The sequence below is a fragment of the Camelus dromedarius genome, chromosome 11 (genome assembly GCF_036321535.1).
Source record: "Camelus dromedarius isolate mCamDro1 chromosome 11, mCamDro1.pat, whole genome shotgun sequence".
NCBI lineage: Eukaryota > Metazoa > Chordata > Mammalia > Artiodactyla > Camelidae > Camelus > Camelus dromedarius.
The window spans coordinates 61,396,775-61,420,017 of NC_087446.1; the positions used below are offsets into that span (position 1 = coordinate 61,396,775).

Genomic DNA, 23,243 nt, shown 5'->3' on the forward strand with positions numbered 1-23,243 from the left:
TTAATATTACAGGCTTTGTTTTTTTGTGTGTGTGCAAGATTTAATAAAAAATGAACAAAAATAGGAATGGCTGCTTTCAACATTTTTCAGGTTGTGACGTGTTTACCATGATTATCTGGGGTGTGGTTCTAAGCTGCCCGCTAGTGGAATAAATACAAAATGCTGTCCTTCTCCGAAGCCCAAAGGTGGTTAAGTCCAGGCCATGAGCCACGGCCGCCGGCCAGCTCCCTCCTACCCCTGCAGCCTAGCAAGCTTTCAGTGCCAGGACTGGTGGCTTGTCCTCACGCCACGTGACCCGCCTGGCCTTGGAGCGCCCCTCCCGCCTCCGCTCCTGAGCCCAGCTCCTCTTCTGCTGTGGGGTCTGCCTCTTGCTCGAAGGGCAGCCTCGAGTCTCCAAGGTGTGCATTGCTCCGGTGTTCCTCCAATGGCAACGAGCTGGTCACCTCCAGTGCAGAGGTCGGGCGGACATGTTTCATGATGGTCTGGATCCAGTTCCGCCAGATTCCAGACGTCATAGCGGAGAGGGTGAAGGTGTGGATCTGAAAGCCCTGGTTCCTCTGCACCGGTACTCAGTGTTGTCCTAACATATGGACAAGTCGATCTCCCAGTCCAGGCCAGCCGCCTCCTCAGCACAGAATCCCTGTAGTGTCTTGGGCTGCGATCAGCAAGCACAAACCTGTTTCTTCCACTGGCCATCCTCATACTGTTTGGTCAGCCAGCCTTTCTTGAAATTCAGCGGGTTGCTCATCAGGGAGGACTCTGTGGACCTCCTGTCCAGGGACTTGGCTCTTCGGTGGGGAGATGGGGGAAGCCTCGGCGTCCGACAGAGGAGCATCCCTGGGGAGGTCCAGCTTCCTGGGGCGGGGGGTGCCCTCTTCTTGTGGAGGCCCTGGCAAGTGTTTCTGGATGGTGAGGACCCAGCCGATGAATTAGTCTCCCTGTACTATGCCTTCTCGATTGATGTCCAGGGCCTCAAACTTCTCAGTGACCTTGGACATCCTGATGTTGGGGGTGCTGGGGTTGGGAGGGGAGAGCTGCGGGGGCAGCTGCTGCTCCTCGGCCTTCACATCCTGCTTGGTCTTCTCCAGGGAGAAGTATTCGCCCTGCGCTGGACTTTACGACCAGCCCGTGTGGTCGCCACCTGGGGCGCTCTCCTCGTCTCTGCTCTCCAGCCCGGGCTCCCTCGTGGTGCCGGCAGCAGGGGGCTGGCTCTGGCTAGGACTCTCAGCTGGACTCAGGTCGCTGCCATCTGGCTGGTCCTTGGCCCTCATTGCTTCCTGCCAGAGTGTAGACCTGGTGGTGGGGACTTTCTCAGCACTGGGGAAGCTGCTGCCGCTGGTGACAACCGTCTTGGCTGGCCGTGGCTCCTGTCGGGTAGGAGGCTCCACCTTCCTCTGCTTCTGGCTCCGTTTGTTGGTCCTGGGACAGACCGTGAGCATCTCCAACCACCTGCCGATGATCTCCTTGGCTGGGATGACCTGCTCCTTCTCGGGGGTCAGAATGCACAGGGAGAACTTCCGGCCCGTTCAGCCCTCCCGGTGCACCACATCCATGCGCTGGTTCATGTTGACGGTGCCCTGAGGGAGGGTCGTGGGCATCTCATCCAGGGCATAGCGCAGGAGGCCCTGCTCCTAGAGGATGCAGGACCGGCGCTGCCATTTCTGGGATCGGACCCGCCAGCCGCCATAGATGGGTCTTGCCTGATCAGGTCCTGGTTGGTGAGCAGATGTGACTCGCGGGGCTTGAAGCAGTTCTGATGATACTTGGCTCTTGTTTAAGAAGCTGGCCTGGAATTTCCTGCACGGGTTCTCCTTGGCCACCAACATGGCCTGGCTCTGGCTCAGGCTCAGGCCGGGCGCCGCTGCATCCCTGGCCCCTGCCTCCAGCTGGCACGCAGGCCGGGGCCCATGGACACGGCCTCGCGCACCCGCCCCGCTGCGGCCTCTGGGTGCTGCTGCTCGCCTCACCAGTACCCCGCGCCACCCTCACAGCAAAGGGGAGTGGAGCCAGGCTTTGTTCTTGACTCACACATTCTCCTGGAAGGTTGGAGAGGGCAAGTTCATCTGTGGTCCGCAGTCACGGTCCGGCTTCCCTGCTCTGTCCCCCACCCTCATCCTCACGATCAGCCCCAGGATTCTGCACTGCTGTTTTCAACATTAGAGGATAGTTTTCTGTGTTTTTCGCTCATTTGGTCAATACTAAAGAAAAAGCTCTGAATTGGCTACAGCTTTTTTAAGGCTCTGAAAAAGTATATTTTTATGTTGAAAAGCCAAATTAAAATATTCTAAGAATGAGTTTGGGGGGAAGGAGAATGACTCCACCCTGTAGGACACTCAAAGATAAAGCTTTTCTGTGCCTCCCTGTCTCACGGCTTCCTCTCCTTTTTTCACCTTAATCACAAACTATCTGAGTCTGTTGGGGCTGCTATAACAAAAACGCCTTTTACTGGGTGGTTTATGCAACAGACATTTATTTTTCACAGTTCTGGAGGCTGGGAAGTCCAAGAGCAAGGAGCCGGCAGATTTGGTGTCTGGTGAGAGTCTACTTCCTGGATCGTAGAGGGCTGCCCTCTCACTGTGTCCTCACATGGAGGAAGAGGTCAGAGGTTCTCTGGGGTTCTTCTGTCACAGCACTGATCTCAAGCATGAGAGATCCACCTTTGTGACCTAACCATCTCCCAAGGGCCCCACCTCATAATACCATCATCTGGGGAGTTAGAATTTCAACGTATACATTTTGAGGGAGACATAAGCATTCAGTCCATTACACCAAATAAATTCAATGAAAGGTCACTGAATTTTATGCTGCACCAAGCATGGTCTTCAGAACTGGACAAACGTTGTTTAGAAGGATCTGATCTGGATCTTACTGAGCATACGGTGTTATAGGAGAGGTAAAAACTGCCTGAGGAAAACAAAGGAAGAAGGAACTACATTTAGTTGGAGAACTGGAGAGTAATCAGAAAGGTACATTTCAGCTGGACTTTGCGAAGTAAGTCCTATTTTGCCACGAGTAGCGGGGGAGCAGAGAAGCGGTTTCCAGGAGAGGGAGGTGCCATGTGTGCAAAAGCGCGGAAGCATGGAAGAGCATGGCCCGTTAAGGAAACAAGGCATGGTGTTGGAGAGGCAGACGAAGAAGGGGTCTGGAATGCAAGGTGGGCCATCTTGGGGCATGTGTGCTTGGTTTCGATTCTATCTTGAGGAGCTTTTGGTTTTCTGCCTGACCAGGAGTCTCATCAATTTGCCAGTGGGATCTGTGACCTATCTTAATATATGAATACTACCAAAGTAGTACTTGCTGTGTGCAGACCGCAGTGAAAACGAATTCCCTTATTACTCCTTGTATCTACGGGCGTAATGCTTGGATATCACTTAGTTGTCCCAAATTAGGAAAACTGTGACGTTAACATGGTACATTCATAAAACAGGACATTATGAAGTAATCTTAAAATAATTGTGACACTGAGGAAAATGGCAATAGCATATTGCACTGCTCAGTGGCATAACTCATAAATGGCAAATCATGGTTTAACATTTAGTTCTTTTAACACCTAGTCCAAATCTCCCCTACTAAACCATAAATGTGAAATTTTCCTATGAATAAGAAAACAGATTATTTTAGTAGAATGTTTCCATTCCTTTAGTCCACAAACATTCATTAAATCACTATTATGTACTTGTTTTTCTTACTGAATATGACATCTTTACAAATAGGATACAGATCTTAAAATATTATAGCAGAAGATATGCCTAATGTTGGTAGAGTGGCATTATTAAACCTGCCTGAAATCTTATTGGTGCCATCAGGATATTTTTTTTTTTCCTTCTACTTATCTTTCCATTGGAGAATTCAGCATTTGGCACCATGAGAGCTGAACAAGGAAAAGTTACCAAGCTTATTAAAATAAAAGATCCAGACTACATTGATAATCTAAGAAAACCTATGTTTAATTACTTACAAGACATGCAAAATGTACATACAAAAGTAATTTGATGCAGAAATTCATGAAAAGAAGAATGAACACTGTAAATCTTTATGTAATTCATGTCAGTCTGGAACTACACTAGATTGACATGCCTTTGTAATTTGTTGAGGGTTAATGAAAATTGAAAAGGAGAAGCTTTTTTTGGTCAGTTTCCTTCTGGCATGCCACTTGGTTAGAAACCTTGACAGATGTGTTCGTTCTTTTAGGATGAGCACTGAGGAACCATTAAGTGAACTACTTCTGCTGTGCACTCAATGGCACTAGAGATTTAAACATTAAAGGTGTTCCTAGAAGCCTGAATTATTCCCAGGAAATGTTTTATAAGGATCACGATAAAATCCTGCCATTATTTTTGTTTCTTCTGGATAAGTTAATGAAGGAGCAACTTTAGAAAGTAACTGAGCCTGTATCTTGTTAGCCATTTCTTTTGACCAGAGTACTCTTTAGATTGTTGTGTGTGAATTTCAGATATCTCAGTGCTGTTTTTCAGGAAGGCATATATGTGACTATTTTATTAAAACAGCTTTATGGAGGCTATAACTGACGTACAATAAACTACACATATTTGGAGGGTATAGGTCGACATTTTGACATATACATGCAACCATAAAACTAACACCACAATCAAGAAAATGAGATATTAATTAATCACACCCAAAAGGTTTCTCGGGCCTCTTTGTAATTTCTTCCTCCTGCCCTTTATCTTTTCCCTAAGCAACCACTGATCTATTTTCTGTTACTATTAATTTGTATTTTCTAGAACTTTATATAGTAGGAATCACACAATATGCATTCTTTTTGTCTGATTTCTTTCCCTCAACATAATTATTTTGAGATTTATCTATGTTTTTCTGTATATATCAAGAATTAATTGCTTTTTATTGCTGAAAAATATTCCATTGCATGAATACACTGCAATTTACTTATCTGTTTACCTGTTGATGACATTTAGGTTGCTTCCAATTTGGGATTTTTAACAAGTAAATAGCTATGGATATTTGTGTACAATTCTTTGGCACCTAATGGGTTTCCATTTCTCTTGGGTAAATACTTAGAGAGTGTAATGGTTGTGTCATATGGTAGATAGATGTTTGAGGTTTTTATGAAGGCTTTATATTTACTTAGTCTTTTTTGTGGCACAGAATATGATCTTACTTGGTCTTTGTTCTTAATGCACTTCTAACAAATGTTTTTTCCACTTTTTCCTGGGTGGAGCAGTCAATAAATATGAAGTGGGTTAAAATGGTTTGACATATGGCTCAAATCTCCTATATCTTTACCAATTTCTAAGACTACTTTTTCTGTCAGTTATTGTGAGAGGAGTATGAAATTTTGTTTTATAATTATAGATATGTTTATTTCACTTGACAGTTTTAGAAGTTTTTGTTTTACGTGTTTTATTGGGTTCATAAATACTTAGAATAGTTGTATCCTCTGGATGAGTTGGCTCACATATCATTTTCAAATATATTTTGTCTAATATTAGTATGTACACTCCAAAAATATTTACACTCCGTATTTCTTTGTATTAATGTTAACATGGTACGAGTTTCCATTCTTTTTTTACTTGCAAGCTACTTGTGTCTTTATATTTAAAGCAGACCTCTTGTAGGCTGTACATAGTGGAGTCTTCATTTTTTTACCCGTTCTGACAGTCTCTCTCTATAAATTTGTGTGTTTAGACCATTTACGTTTAATGTGATTATTGATAAGATTGAGTTTAAATATAATATGTTGCTAATTTGTTTTCTAGTTTTTTTTTTTCTTTTCTTAACTCCCTCTTGCTTTTTCTTCTTCTTCTTTTTTTTTTTTTTTTTTGGTCTTATTTTGGATTGAGTATTGTTTATGAATTCATTTAATCTCCTTGATTGGATTATTAACTCTCTCAGTGGTTGCTTCAGAGTTACTGTACACATCTTTACCTTCTCACAGCCTACATTCAAGGTATAGTCTTCGCTTTCACTATAATAATCTTCAAAATTATACTTCCACTTTTCTCATTCTGGATTTTGTGTTTTAGGTGCCATATATTTCACTTCTACATGTGCTATATCACTTTAGTTCTATGTTACATTTTTAAAACAGGTGTAAACAATAGAAAAGTTTTATATTTACCCACATAGTTACCATTTCTGGTGCTCGTCGTTTCTTTGTATCGATAGAGATTTTCACCTGTTGTCTTTTTCCTTCTGCCTGAAGGATTTTCTACTTCATATTCTTGTACTCCAGTTCTGGAGATGAAGTTTGATTTACATTTCTCTACTTAATGTGTTCAGTTATGGATTCCAATTATAATGGCTTATTCATTGTTTTTTCCCATTAATTCTATCATCTGCAGCATTTCTGGGTCTATTTTGGTGGATTGATTTTTCTCCTCGTATTGCCCACAGTTTCTTGCTTCTTTGCATGCCTGGTAGTTTTTTACTGGAGACCAGGTACTGTAAATTTTACCTTATTGTGTAAAGGTTTTTCCTGTAAATAATTCTTGAGCATTTTTCTGGGATTCAGCTAGCAGGAAGAGTTTAATCTCTTCGGGTCTTGATTTTAAACTTTGTCAGGCAGGCCCAGAATAACATTTCATAGAGGCTTAATTTTTCCCACTAGTGAGGGAAACCCTTCTGAGTACTGTCCCCAGTACTGTCTCATCATGAGGTTTTCTACTGTGGCCGGTGGGAGCAGGAGCTCTGCTCAGCCCTGTGAGATACCCAGAGACTGGTCTCTCACATATTTTCTAGTCATTCTTTTACCAGCTTCAGTAGATCCTTCACACATATGCAGTGATTAATATTCAGCCAGTGCCTCAAAAGGGCCCTTTGATGATGTCTGGAGCTCTCTCAGCCTGTGTCTCTCTCTCTTTCTCAAGAATCATTCTTACGTAGTTAAGAAATTTTAAGAGAATGGATTTGAAGACATACAAGTATCACAAAATAGAAATATTCTAATATAATAGTAATTGGTTTTTGTACAAAAGACCCAGAAGAAAATCATTTATTAGTTTCTTTTAGTCAATATGTACAAACTATTACTTGATACTGTTCTAAGCATTGTGTAGATGAATGAGAGGTGATATTTTAACTCAGAAAGCTACCATATAAGTGCACAAAAGCATTGGAAATGTTCTACTCCAAGAAATTATGGGAAACAGTATTTTCTCATAAAACACATACACACAGACACATGCTTTTAAATCTAACTTGTACTTAAATCCTGGCTTTTCCATTTCCTAGTGATGATACAGACAACTCAGTTAACAAACACTTTGCCTGTGCGTCTTGTGTTCCAGTGGTGGACAGTGAAGAAATGAACTAGAATATACATAATGTATCATGTGTTTAAAAGCTCTGGGGAAAAAATAAAACTGGGTAAGAAGGGTAGGGAGTAAGGAAGATTTAAGTATATGGTAGGTGCTTTTTTGCAGTTTTTGAAGAAGACCTATGATAATTCCGTCATTCGAGCAGTGCCTACAGTCAGCAAGGAAGTGAACCAGTTAGGTATTTGGGTGAAGAGAGTTCAAGAGAAGGAAACAGCAAGTCAAAGACTTGAGGTAGGGGTGAGTTTCGTGTATTTGAGATAAAGAAAGAGCCCCAGTGTGGTCAAAGTAAAGGAGGGAGAGGATAGGCAGTAGGGTGACAAAGCCATCTAATATTTCATAGGCCACTGTAAGGACTTGGTGCTGAATGTTGGGCAGGCATTTCCGTAGGTAGTGAAACCATTGTGATGAATACGACTTACACTGTTCCTAATATCAGAGAGTTTAAAGACAGTCAAAGAACTCAGTAAATCCTCTCTCCCCAAAGGTTACTTAAAAGGTTCAGCGGTTATAATTTAAAGTAAATTATTTAAGTAAATTTATTAATGCCGTATGCCTACTTAAGAACAAAACTTGTATTTGAACTCACCATTTTAATCAAGAAACCCGATTATGTTGAGTTATTTTACTCCAAATACTGGTCACACGCAGAGATAATTAATCTATTCTCTATCATTCCTCAATTCTTGTCAGCCACAGTTGTCTTCCTTTATTATCTAAAATAAGATTTCGACACAACATTGTAAAATGACAATAACTCAATAAAAAAAAAAGTTAAAATAAAATAAGATTTCATCCCTCAAAACCTGCCTAACCCCAATTGATGCACCTATCTGGAGATCTTGGGGTACGTATTAGGTCCTAATAATTGTAGAATATGGAACAAAGAGAGATAATGTGAAAAAGACTCAGGTATATTGAGTTTAGTGTGTGGGGTGCATGCAAACTACTATGGCATGTATCTTTCAGAATCTTTTCTGTTGTAAACCTAAATCAGGGCTTTTCAACATAAAGCCAAGAATTTTTTGCATTATTTTTCTAACTCACTAAAAGAACGAGAGATACTGGAGAAGTGTATTTTAATCTTCAAGTTCCTTGTAATTTATAGCAGATAATGTTGGGTCCATGATGGGGAATAATTCTTCCAGAAATATTTTTTCAAGGGTAGGGAACAAATGTTTCTTCAAGTGCATCCGCTGTGGTCATGTTTCTTTTCTGTTGGAGATGTGCCTTACCTGCGGGAGCTTTTGCTCATAGGAGGACAGAAACAATACTTGCCCAATGAAAGCACATTCTATTGGACAACTTGATTGGGAGTGTTACATTTGTAGGCGCTCTCCACGCAGTATTTGCCAAGGAATAATGAATAATTAATATTATTGCTGTCACCGTCTGTCTTACAGTCACACAGGGATAAACAGTATTACGAGACCAGAGCATCCTGGAGGCCCAGAACAAGTTTCACCTCAGAGTTACCAGGGACAGACAAGGAATCTTCCAGTCTTTGAGTCCCTGGTTCTTGGCCATGCACTGTGCATGCCATGCACCTCTTCTGCATTTGGCCGCTTCAAATCTCTCTCAGCTATTCCACACATTATTTCTGTCACATCTTCTTCTAGTTGCATTTTTGTTGGGTAATCAATGAAGTTAACGTTCTTCCTCCCGTTTCTTCTCAGCGTCACAAATATTCATGGGCTTCTTTTCGTTAGGGGTCCAAACACTTCCAGCTTCTGGAAACACAGCCCTCAGAACATCAACTGTGTGTGCTCAATGCCCCTGTTTCCATGCATAGCATTCGGCAGGGTCAGAGACAGGCCAAGGGAAAGATACAGTTCTCCTTCATTTTTACTTAATTTTTTACAAAGCTTGTGACTAGAGCTACCATAATGACTAAATTGTTTCTTGGTCTTAAAAATTTGGCATTTCTTTATAGAAATTATTTTTCTTCAAAAGTGATCAGAAAATCACCCTTTTTTCTAGCAGAAAGAAACTCTTTACATGTAAATTATTAATATGCAAAATCAACATCATGCAATAAAGTTTATGCTTCTAAAATATGTTTTCATTTCAAGTATAGTTTTATCAATAATAAGAAGAGATACTTTCTGGGATATTCCCAGTTGTGTTTTGTATGAAACATTATATTTTTCTGGACAAGTCCTACTGTGGAGCTGTATTAATTGTAATACAGTGACATTTGTGGCAGTTACATTATTAGTTCTTCTCTCCATGCTCCAATTTTGTGAAATCAGGAAGAATTTCATTGTAAAACTGAAGCCTAATTTATGTGGAAATTTGATATGTCAAATTCAATTCTGTTTGTAGACATTTACCCATAACCAGCATGAAGCAGAAGGATTTCTTTCCTTTGCTCTAATATGTCATAGTAAAGAAACTACAAAAATCCCAAGGAAAACAAAAATAAACAGCAAGTCATGATTCTCGATCTTGTCTATAGAGCCAAGGATGTTAAATCTTAATGCTCACTGCTAAGAGCAATAATTTCATTGAGTTTGCTGCATCTTGTAGCACTCCTAAAAATTGATAAAGTGTCTGGCTGCCACTGATTTAGTGTGATAGAAGTAATATTAACAAACAATTATTATGTGCCAGGCAATGTGCTAAATCTGTCCATTTAATCTTCATCAAATCTTCATCTGTTTTGTTGCATCAATGACACTCAGGCTTTCAGAAGTTGTGTAATTTCCCAGGGGTCACAAGGCTTGCAATTGGTGGAGCCAGGAGTTGAATCATACCTCTCCAATTCCAAGTTAAACACTTTCCCCCAAATGCAGACTAATGTATTGTAGACACTTAATATCATTGCACTGAATAACTAGCTGACTCTTGTCAGCATATGTCTTTCTGCAGAGTGATATTGATGAATAATATGAATTATAATTATTTGTTGATTTTTCTATTTTCCTTAAAGACGGTTCCCTATATTTCTTACTATTATCTCCACACAGAATTTATGTGATTTTTAAAATATATGTTAGATCATATCACTCCCCTTTTTAAACCCTCCAGTTCCCTCTTGTTTCTTTGCATAATATTCCACATATAACAGAAAAATAAAATAATGATCTCCAAAACTATATATTTTAAATCTCAATTACACCTTCAAGTTTCATTTCAGCCCCACTCTCCCCCCTCTTCTCACCTCATGCTCAGTATCCTTCAGCCTCACCAGCCTCCTCTTTGTAATATTGAAGATACTAAATTCATTTTTCAAGGGTCCTTGTTCTTGCTATCCCTTATGCTAGAATATTCTTTTGAAATATTGGTTGGAAATTTCCGAGGTAGCTGGGGGGACAGATGGTAAAGTAAATAAGGACATTTGAGGAAGAGAAAATATAATATGAAAATTCATTTATGAGAAACAAAAATTAACAAAGTATCTTGTGTGGGTGTCTTGGGAGGGAAGAAGCTTTGTGGGGTGAGAAAGCAGACTGGCATATGTGAGCATGTTAGGAGGTGGATGAAGCGTGGGTTGGATCATTAAGACTTACGTTGTGGCCGTTTTTATTTGTTAATGTGGTTTTAAGGTGACTCTGGTGTGTGGAAGACAGAATAGACGATATAAGAGACCAGAAACCCAGGGGTTGTGTCAGAGCCTGGAGCATTATTTCGGGAGATAAGTGGAGATTGTTGGAGCAAAGGTCACACCAGTGAGAGTGGTAAGTGGTGGTTAGAAAGATGAGATCTTTTTGAGGTTTGGGACTTGACCAATTTGATATGATATGTGATGGGGTGAGAGTGATTTAGAATATTTAGGGAAGTGCATTGGCATTGGTGTTAAAAAAAATTGTCAAAGGTGTTCAGAAATACTTTTGACTGGGTTGATCTCCTAGGAGGGAGCCTTTATATCAGATCCTGAAGGACAGGTGGATTTCCCAAGTCAGACATCTCGGAAAGGAGCAAGCACCTCAAGGGCTGGGATTCTTTTCTGCCCTACTTTTCAGTTCCTCTAAATCACAGAAGAGAAAATTTGCCTTAGTTTCAGCAGCAGGAAGCAAGAATCTACGACAGCCTCTCAAAGTTAAAATATTTATTCTGACACTTCAAGAACCAAAGACAACATGTCTTTGAGCCATGTTAGTATTAAATGCAAAACTCAGAATACTCTTTTCACCCGTCTGGAGAAGAACATTCCTATATAGCAAGATGGAAGGATATAAATTTCCTTTCATGTCTCACAGACTAAATTTATACTTATCAATGTAAATATTATATATTTATGCATTTTAATCATCTTTTAAAAATATTTTATGGAGTAAACAAAAATCAATCATGTATTTATAAAAACGAAGCAACTCGGGGATTTTGTTGCGTGCCCATGGCACCTGGGGGCTATTTCTTATAGTCTTCATAGGTTTTTACATTTATAGTAACTTGATATTCAATTTTCTTTTTCATTTTTGGTTTTAAAAATAAACAACTAAATGACTTTTACATTTGAAGCCACTGAGATTTAAAATGTTTAATATCAATCATTAAAAAAAAATAAGGTGGTATGTTTGGCACTGATTTACAAAGAGATGTTTGTGACTTTCTTGAATGTTTTTAGGTTATATAAAATGTCTGTTTCCATCACTCCTCCGTTGCTTGTTCTTGGTATTTCCATATCCCGTGACTACTGCTATGTGGTAATGCTTGTTGAAATGTATGTTCTTCATAAAGTATAAGCTCATATGTCAGGCTCATAAGAACTAGTTTTTTGGTTTTTTTTTTTTTTTTAGGAAATGCAATATTTCTGAAACATACGTAAATCTACAATGTTACTCTTCTCATTGTCAGGTAGATTTCATAGAGAGTAATCTTAGGTATAAGCATTAAAATTCAGGTACAACTTAGAAAACCTATTTAAAGTCTGCTGAACAGTGCCTTTGGGAAGGGAATAACTCTGTTTTTCCAAAGCTCAGTATTAAGTTCGTTTCATACAGCAGTGCGAATAAACCCGCGACTCCTAATGAAATAAGTGTGCTCTTTGAGGAAGCGTCAGCTCGTTCGTCACTTGTAGCAACCTCAAACACCCGGGCGGTTGAGAATATTTCAATGTCCCAGACTTCGGTGCGTTATAAAACTGGTCTTCAGAATGAAGTAAATGGAACATGATTCAGCTCATTGGCTCCATCAACATGCAGATTCGTGGGTTCACTACAGGTCTAATGAATCAAATATCAGTGAGTGGGGGCCCTGGAACTTGCATTTTGATTACGCTCCCCAAATGCATCATGTACCTTCTGAAGATAGAGATTTGACATATTTTTCGGGTTTATTTGCCCTCTGAAATAACATTTTAGCTTAAAAGTATGAAAAACAGATGGAAATTTGTACAATTGGGAAATTGCACTATAGGTGGTACCTTGAGTATTTAGGGACAGAGAACTTATATCTGTGGAATGCCTATATGCTGGATACTTTGTACATATTAGTTAATTTAATCCTAACCACAGTCTTATGATAGGTAGTGGTACATCAGTTTTATGGATAAGAAAACAGGCTTAATGATACTGAATAACTTTACCAGAGTTACACAGATAATGACAGGAAAATTAAAAAATTAAATCTAGTTACATCAAACTTTCCACCATGTCCTGCTGCTGGTTTGGATGGAGTACAAGGTGGGGGGCAAAGAAAGCAGTACTTTTTGAAACAAACTTATGCTAGATGATAAGCATTTGGTCTATAGATTAATAAAACAAATGGATAAGGAAGAAATTCCTACCTCCACTTCACAGATAAGACACAAAGAAGTTAAGTAACTTGCTGATAAATACAGGTTTATTCGTACACTTATTTATTTACATATTAAATGTCTAAAAGGATTAGATACGAAGATGAGCAGAGCATGCCTCAGGTCTGCCCCCGTGGAGTTCACAGACTAGTTTTAGTGACAGATAATTAAATTGATCTGTAGTATAATTTGTAATAAATGCTACAAGAGCAAAACTAACAGGAGAAATGTAATTTAGATCTCAAAGAGGGCCTATCCAGAGAAGTGACATTTGAGCTAAGGTATAACATATGAGTAAGATTAGCAAAATGAAGAGTGAGAGAAAAAGCATTCCAGGTGGAGGGACTACCATGTGAAGAGTCTATAAGGCAGAAAAAAAATGGGTCCTTTAGGAAATGGAAGAAGGACAGTGTGACCAGCATAGGGGACAAGGGGTGAGTGGTACAATATGATGTTGGAATCAGTGACCAGATCACTGAGGCCTTTGATGGTAAAATTAAAGATTTGTGACAGTTCGTTATTGTTAAAACAAAGACGGAGAAGGAGAGAGAATACAGTTCACATTTTGAAAGATTATACTGAGTGTTCTGTAGATAGACCAGCTTGGTTATGGAGTAGTTCACATGAGACAGGTTGGATAAGACTAAGTGAGAGTGGAAACAGAGATGTAGAAATGGAGAGTAATTTTTAAAATTGGGTTTAGAATCATCTGAGCTTCAGACAGGATGGAGGAGGACTAAAGGACAGAGCTATGTTGAAAATGATTTTTTAATTCGCTTTCTTTAGCAACTGTATAAGGAGAGAAAAGAGGACCATATGCTGAGAAAAGGAGCACTGTGGAGGAGCAGGTGATATAAGGAAGGGAGGACATGGATGGAGATGTATATACAGAGGGGCTTTTTGAGCACAAAGGTAGTATTTTAACCCGTGAGAGTAAAGGAGCTCCTTGAAGGAAAGAGTGTAGAATGAGAAACAAAGAAAGCCCAAGAATTTAAGCAGGAAAGGAGTGAAGAAGTGGGGCCTGAGCTGGAGAAGCCAGACAGATGGGAAACCAGAAGAGTGATGGTGCCATGGAAACCAAGAAAAGAGAGAACTTCAAGAATGGGATGGGCAGTTTTGTCAGGGACTTGAGAAGGGGCTGTGTTCTTCACATGGTCAAACCCAACGCACGGTTTTCAGTTTTCTGAAAATCTTGGCAGTAAAAGTGTGTAGAGAATAAGGGTGAAATTTGGGGATTTAAGAGTTAGGAAAGGGTACTTTTTAGGCAGAACATATAATTTTCATATAATAATAGGAAGGATACAAGAAGTGGGAAGACTGATGATCTGGAAAAATAACAGTTAAGGGAAAAAGAAATGTTTTTGAGAAGACAGGAACATGTGGAGGACCTTTGGCAGAAGAAGGGGTACTTTTTCTTTTTTGATGGATAAGAATAATAAATGATCGTGATGATGACAATGGTAATGGCTGACACTTTTTTGCTGTATGCTGTACCCTTTTCTGATGCGTATATATGTGTATGTATGTTATTATATGATACAAATATATTATGTTATATTTATGTAGACTAATTAAACCAGTATGATCTATTAATTTTTCTAATACCTTTGTAAGGTTGGTATTATCATTTCATACATGGGGGCACAAAACGTGTAAGTAGTTTGCCCAGGTTCCACAGTAGTAAATGATGAAATGGGATTTGACCCAGAGCCTGTGCTCAGAACTGCAGACCTACTGGGAGAAAGGTGAATTCCTTCCTGTGTGATTACTTCTTCCTACACGATGTGTAAGGCAAAGTCATCGACTGAAGGATGCAGGAATGGTGGTGGTGAAGGAGATAAAGGGAGATTATTAAGTGTATGAGACAATGGCGGGGGGGTAAATTTATAGGAGTGTGGTGAGATTTTCAGATGGTGATAAGTACTCATTTGAGTTTAGTGGTACAGATCTGCCTGGTTTTGTGATTGAATCCCTTCTATAAGATGCTGAATGAATCCGGATAAAAGGAAGTGGCGATTGGTTTCATTAGGACTAGAGTTGTTTTGTTTTTATTTTGTTTTGCCAAGGAAGTTGAGAATATTTGCAAAGGAATAGCAAATCAAGAGTGTAAATCTAAGTCGATCTACATTTTATTCACCTCTACTGCGTTGCCACCAGTAATTACTGGATTACTACGGGCAAGCGAAAAATTAATAACAGTGCACCAAACTGCGATTCTAAAACTGGAAGAAAGAATTTAAAGGGAGGAAACAAAAAAGTGCTACATGGCTAGTTCCCAGTAACATCATAATATGCTCTGTTTGGGAAAGTGATAGAGATTCTTCTAATTTACAAAAGTATGTTCTGAACATACCTACATTTGGAGAATCTTCTAGGATTGCTAGTAATATTATGCTGCAGGCACATTGCTGGGATTTCCTGTATTTTTTCCAAAACATTTAACTTTTGAAGCAAAGTGCATTTTTTCCTATACATTTGCTGTATTTTTTCTTAAATTCTTTATTTTCTTAAAACTATTTCCCATATCTGCTTTATCCTTGTTAATGGACGCAAGCAAAGTTACAATTTCATGGAAATTAATGTTGATTAAAATAGATTTTCTATCACTTATATAGGAAAGACATGTACATAATTGCTCAAAATTTAAGCAGCAATGGTGTGTAAATTGATTCCTTTAAGAGAAATGTGCTGTTTAAGGTCACTATTTCATGCATGCATCACTCCTTACCCATGGTGACACTATATTGCTTATTCAAAGTTATCTCAAAGCCAGAAACAAATAAAGAGCTAGGCCTAAGCTGGTGAAAAATGTGGTTTATTAGCATTTTTACATATTCTTGCAAGTAAAGTTTCACTAAATGGATCCACATGGGAATGGTCTTGAATAGATAATTTTTCTCTGCAAATCTTTCATTGTAGGATCAAAGATTATGAATTTTACAACCATAAACAATGTTAAATTTATTTTATTCCAATCTCAGACACACATAATTTATTTCTGAGTTTTATGCACAATCAGCTTCCATATATTAACGTGCAAATGTTGGTTCGTGCCTCTATTTTAATTACAAAGCAGAATCAGTAATCCATATGTAAAATTTTGGAAAGTGCCCACCTAGTAAATATTAGAATTTACTCATATATCAAAATTTACTGTGATGAAAACTAGTCATTTTTTGTTGACATTTACATGTGTCTATCCAAAGCAGTGGCTAAAATTTATAAACCCGAAAATATGTTGACGATATTAAATTAAGATCTTTTTCATGCCACTTGACTTTGACAAAGACTTATCAGGATGAACAATATCAAGGGGCTTTACAGAGGATGCCCGGACAGGTCTGATGAGATGAAGTGGAGACCTCAGAATGAACCCCTTCACGGTGATTACTGGAATCCCAGCAGTAAAGCAGAGCAAAACCCAAAAGATAGGGTGCTAGGAAGTCAAAGGAGTGGTGATGGTTCCCATAAGGGACAAGAGTTAATATTCAGTAATTCACTTACTCGGTACATAGTACATGCCTACAGTATATCCGGCAATCTTTTAGAGAGCTGAGAGAGAGCAGTTACAAAATCCATGGACCTCACGTTCTAATGAAGGGGAGAGACAGTAAATAATGGACATAACGAAGAAGAAACTGTTAGAAAGGGATAAATGCTATAGGAAAAATAAAACAAAGCAAGCAAACAAAAAAACAGTACTAGGCAAGAGGAGCCCAGAATGTACAGTGTGGAGCTGATCACATGTTTAAGTAGGGTTATTAGCAGAGGCAAACCCTGGGAGGAAGTGAGAATTGGCTGTGCAGAAATTTGGAGGAAGAGAAGGCTGGCAGTGGGAAGTCGCCCAAGCAGGGCCGTGCCTGGCTTGCTTGTAAGAGAAGGTCAGTGTGTGTGGAGCAGAGTGAGTCAGGGCGAGGGTGCCTGGGTGCAGGGACAGAGAAGTCCTGGTGGGGCTGTTGGTCTGTGGCTTCCGTCTTCCCTGTGCTGTTTATGTCCTTTTCTGTATCTTTTCTTCCCTTTTCTCTAGTTCTAAAAGGAAGGGGACAGCGTGATGGGCTGCCTCGTGAATAAATGGAAGGGGAGGAGAAGGGGGGGAGAAGTCGGGGTCTGCAGGATGGGTAGATGGGAGGACCTTGGGGGAGTGACTACATGGTCCCTGATGGAGTGTGAAGAGAAGGGCAGGGTGAGACAGGTTTGGACTGAATCCTGCCTCTGTCACTAACTAGCTCCTGACCAAAAAAAAAAAAAAAACAAACGAATAAAACAAAAAAACAAAAACCACGTGGTTTAACTTCCCTGAATGTTGATCTCCTTTGTGATAAAATGGGTGTCATGATGCTTTATCCCTAAAATCGCCATGTAAGCTGTTGGGCCCTGGGCCTGGGGAACAGCAGGCAGATTGTCTCCTTCCCTCTTCTGTTCCGGCCGCCGGGCACGGTCCCTGATGTCAGCCCAGAGGTTATCAGCTCCTTCTCAGAGTAACTTTGGATTTAAGTAAAAGAACTGTAATTCTGGCATTATATCAACAAAAAGACCTACTGAAACAATTATCTAGAATAAACTGGACTCACAAAGATAACAAGAAAAGTATTTTCAACTTTTTCCCACTGCACGTTCAAACCTGTTCGAGGGAACTAATTTTATTTTATTTTTTTGGCCACTCCCCATTGAATAAAATCTAGAAAAAAGTTCCAGGCTATTTCAGGTCACTGCCTTTGTGCCTGGGGCAGAGGAGGTCCTGAAGGTCTTCTCATTATTTTTCTGCCTCCAGTGCCCCTCCCCTACCATTAGGTCGTCTCTGAAAGACAGGACAGGTGCATGGCAGGTAAGTGCTTACCTGATGGAGATTGTTGTGAGCTGGTGTTTGTTCTTTGTTGTCTGGCAGAAGTTTAAAATGAACACTTTTCTTGTGGGATGATTTTGGGGTTCTTGAGAGACTGCAATACTGGGAATCTTTCTCTTGAAGATCCTTTGAAATGAATTACTTTATCTGTTTCAAAAATGGATTTGCTTTATCTGTTTCAACGAGCCATTCATATGTTCTGCTCAGCCCTGAGGCACCCAGGAGTACCCTCTCTGCCAGAGTCACCTCACACCTCCAGGTGGCCCTCTTAGACAAGACCCAAGCTGGCCCCAGTTTGTCTTGCTTGCCCAAGGAGCCCATTTTTGTTCCACTGGAAGTAGTCATGCCTCCTTTATCTCAACAAACCCTGGGGATGCTGGCCACCTTCAGTATCTTACTCAGCATTTCGAGTAGCAACAACTCTAAAGCTTTAGATTTTTCAGATTTGAATCCAACATCAATAAGTACATGCCTGAATATCCAGGAGACACATGGTCTTTTGAAGCTCAAAATGAGGTTCAAATGCCTTCACCCTCCTCCAATGCGGGTAGGACGGAACTCAGACAATTTCCTGTGGACCCATCTCCAATGTTTTAGCTTCTATACTTTAAGCCCAGAAGGAGTGACGAACCAAGGGTCAAAAACTAGTGCTCTGCCATCTCCTTTCTAAGTCCTGCTTAGACAGTCTTATTGTGTGAGAGTCAGTAGAAATTCTGACTTTGGGACCTAGCCAAACTGAGACTAAAGTCATTCCATTTCGCATCATGTTACACTCATCTTCTCAAGAAACAAAATAGCATGTCATAGAGTAAAAAGTTCTGAGATAAAACATCTCTCAACTATCCATGCCACAGATATAAACAAATGTTAAAAGAAAAAAAAAAATCTCAGTTCCTGGAAAGGCTGGGAGAGTGTCGATAGACATTTAGGTTGTTTCCATGCCTTGGCTATTGTAAATAGTTCTTCTATGAACACTGGGGTGCATGTATCTTTTTGAATTAAAGTTCCCTCCCAATACATCCCTGAACTAATTTTTAAAAGTTATACCTCATAACTTTTAAAAATTAGTTTGCTTTTAGACAACGTTCCCAGTGTTTTCTTGGTACAGCAGTGTGGCATTACTTAGGTGCAACTAATGCAGTGTTATTTTAAAATACTCACCGTTGTTTGTAATAAATACCATTCCCGGAAACCAACCATGATATTAATGAAAAGTAGGCTCAAACAAAGCAAGTGAAGTTTTTGACTATTTCACCTGGCAAGGGCTCTAATAAATAAACATAAAAGAAATTATGTATTCTCATCAACAAATACAGAAACATACCCATTCCTGCTACAAAGCAGCTATATTTTAGGTTTATCAGACTGAATTAGTTTGCCTTTTGGTCTCCATGTTAGAAATTAAATGACTTCCCTTCTATGAATGTAGTTTCCACATAATTTCTAATATTTGGAGTATATTTTGAAAGTTAGTTGAATCTGTGACTTCTTATAATAAATTCATGACTAGATTGCTTTCAAATTAATTGAAATTGGAAGGGAAAATTAGCCAGGATGATCATAATAAAATAAGGCACAAATAAATTTCTCAAAGGGAGCTATTTGATATCTGCTTATCGTGAATAATAGAGGGGTGATGAAGTCCTCTGAATTCACTTTGTCTCTTCTCTCTCCAGGGACTTCTAAACTAGAGAACATATAAGGAAAATACCCATTTTCTAAGAAAAAAACTATTTACAATCTTTTTATTATCCATACATTATTGTGAAGCCATTGTAGTAGACAACGCAGTTGACTCACCAACATCTATTCCTTTTCAGATTATTATTCTGAGCCAGTCACAGTAATTCCTTTCTTCTGACCAATAATTAGCTCAGAAATGGATGTGTGACCCAAATCTCGTGAAGAAAATCCAACTCAGGGATCTGGGGAAAGTTTTCTTTGTCTTAGATGAGAGCAACAGGAAGGAATAGCTTATCTCTTTGCACTGGAAGAGCAGGCATCGGGCAATGTTGCATTTGTATTGCTACCTACCTGAATATGAAGCTGGTGCCAAGGATCACAGGTCAGACGGGGAACACGCATAGTTGACAACTCAAACCAACTCTGGAGCACATGCCCTACAATGGGCTTCCACTTACATAATAAAGTCCTGTCTTCATTTGTTTGTTTACTCATTGTCTACATTCCCACTAGAACATAAGCGCTAGGAAGTGAGGACATTGTTTTGTTCACAGTTGTAGCTCCAAAGCCTAGATCAGTGGCTGGTGCACGGTAGGTACTCAGGATTGGTCAAGTGAATAAATAAATAACAAACTTTGTTACTTTAAAGACAGCTTGAATCAGGGTTTTCTCTTTCTTGTAGCTGAAAGCACACTAATTGATAAAATCAGTTGTTAGTATCCTGAAGAAAATTATTATGCTAGTTTTGAAGCTTGGCTTACAGCAAGAGAAGGTCTACATAGCCCCATATGGGTGAAGAAGCTTAGGATCTATTTTAGATACATCATAGGAGTATGAGCAAAAAAGTATAGATACTGAGGTTGTTAGGATCCAGGTTCTCGCTGTGGGGAGATAAAAGAGATACAAAAATGGAAGAAGAAAAAAGCCTGTGATGTTGATTGGAATTTAGAAGTATGATTAAAATACACAAGAATGACACCACGAACAAGAATAAATTCAAAATGGATTAAAGACTAAAATGTAAGACCTGAAACTGTAAAGCATATAGAAGAAAACAGAGGCACTACACTTTTTGACATTAGTCTTAATTAATTTTTTTTTTTGGATCTGTCTCCTCAAGCATGGGAAATAAAATCAAAAATAAACAAATGGGACTGCATAAGACTAAAAAGCTTTTGCACAGTGAAGGGGACTGTCAACAAAATGAAAGGTCAGCCTACTGAATGGGAGAAAATATTTGCAAGTGATATATAAGACAAGGGGATAATATCCAAAATATACAAAGAGCTCATATAAGTCAACATCAAAAAAAACAAACAACCTGATTAAAAAATGAGCAGAGGATCTGAATAGATAGTTTTCCAAAGAAGACATACTGATAGCGAACAGGCACATGGAAAGATGCTCAGCATCACTGATCATCAGGGAAATGCAAATCAAAACCACAGTAAGGTACCACCTCACACCTGTCAGAATGGCTATTATCAAAATGACAACAAATAAGTGTTGGTGATGATGTGGAGAAAAGGGAACCCTACTGCACTGTTGGTGGGAACATAAATTGGTGCAGCCACTAAGGAAAACAGAATGGAGATTCTTCAAAAAAAATTGAAAATAGAACTAGCATATAATCCAGTGATTCTGCTCCTCCTGGGTATTTATCTGAAGAAAATGAAAACACTAATTTGAAAAGATATATGCATTTCTATGTTAATTGCAACATTATTTACAAAAGCCAAGATATGAAAGCAATCTAAGTGCCCATAAATAGATGAATGGATAAAGAAGATACAGTATATATATATGTATATATATGAATATTACTCAGCCATAAAAAAGAATGATATCTTGCCATTTGTGACAGTGTGGGTGGACCTAGAGGGTATTATGCTAAGTGAAGTCGAACAGGGAAAGACAAATACTGTATGATTTCACTTGTGCATGGCATCTAAAATACAAAACAAATGAACAAACATAACAAAAGAGAAATAGAGTCATAGATTCAGAAAAAAAACCCCCAAAAAACATGTGGTTGCCGAAAGGGAAGGAGGGTGAGGGGAGGAGAGAAGTAGGTGAGAGAGATTGAGGTACGAACTTCCAGTTGCAAAATAAGTGAGTCATAGGTATGAAATATACAGTGTGGGAAATATAGTCAAGAATTATGTAATATTTTTGCATGGTGACAGACGGTAACTAGACTTAACGTGGTGATTGTTTTGAAATGTATAGAAATACTGAATTAACTATGTTTTGTAACAGGAACTAGCATAATGTTGTAGGTCAATTGTACTTCTAAACAAACAAACAAAATCATTGAAAAAGAGATCAGACTTTGTGGTTGTATTTTAATCAATAACCTTTAAATGAGTATGTGCCATAATATGGGTGGGCCTCACCCAATCAGTTGAAGGCCTTAAGAGACAAGAAGGAGGTCTTCTTTTTCTGGTTCCAAACTGCCTTCAGCCTCAAGATTGCAACATCAACTCCTATTAGAATTTCCAGCCTGCAAGCCTGGCTGATCTGTGAATTTCAGGCTTACAAGCCCCCACAATTGTGTGAGCCAATTGTTTAAAATAAACCCCTCTTTTATATAATATACACACCAGTGATTCTTTTCTCTGGAGAACACTGACTAATATACCCTTTATATAGAACTAAAGACAATTTGGAACAGGCACAGAAACAGGATGGTGTGAGGGTAAGGCACTGACACCAGAGAAGATAAAATCAAGGTAATCACTCAAAGGGAAACACAAGGACAAAGAGATGGAAAATGGGTCAGAGAAGATAAGAAAAATGAGTATTCTGATCTAGGAGGTCCAAAATTTAACCAAGAGTAGATTCAAGTCTAGGAAAAGGACAGAAAAAAAGAAGGGACAAAATTGTCAAAAGAATACATCAAGGAAAGTACGTCATTCTTAAGGCTGAAAGGGCACCTTGATAGTCCCAGAGAAATGAATGAAAAAGACCTTCACCAAGTCCCATCACCAAGACAAACACCAGGAAAAAGAGAAGTCAGTACAGCTTCCAAAGTGAAAGACAGATCAACTAGCGAAATACGGGATTCAGAATCCCACTTTTAATCAGCTCTTGATACTTAGCCCTCAAACTTCTGAGGGAGAAAAACACAGTGTGTTTTTTAAAAGTAGAATTCCATACCCAGGCGAAAAATAAATCAAGTATAAGGGTAACATAAAACCATTTTTAGACATACCCTTAACATAATAATAACAACAAAAAATCAAGCACTTTTTCTGACTAAGTCATGAGAGGATGTTCTTTGTTCAGTAAAATGAGGATTAAATGTTTTTAAAGTAAAGCAGAGGGTCCATAAACAAGGACCCGAGTGAGGGCTTCAGCAGAAGGAAGTTCCTGGAAAGCATCTGGTCTCTAAAGTTTGGGGAACAGTCCCTGCAAATCAGAGCAGAAAGCTGCAAAAGGCAGGGGAGGCTGTCCTGGAAGCACATACAAATGAGAGAAGATTTGATGTGTTTGGATATTTGGAGAAAACTATCAATAGGTATTTGACAAATTCACAGCAGCATAAAACAATGGTAATGCTTACATAGAAAACTAAGCCAATGAGAAAATGAAGTAATTAACCACAGAGGAAACAAAAGCTGAACAAAAAGGGAGATACAAGGAGCGAACAGGTTATACATTGTCTTAGTAATGTAAATTG

General features: G+C 39.2%; 1 pseudogene; it reads right to left on the minus strand.

Annotated features, from left to right (window-relative positions):
- Positions 1 to 244: 244 nt before the first annotated feature.
- Positions 245 to 1,826, minus strand: LOC105100351 (myosin phosphatase Rho-interacting protein-like; annotated as a pseudogene).
- Between the last annotated feature and the right edge of the window lie 21,417 nt (positions 1,827 to 23,243).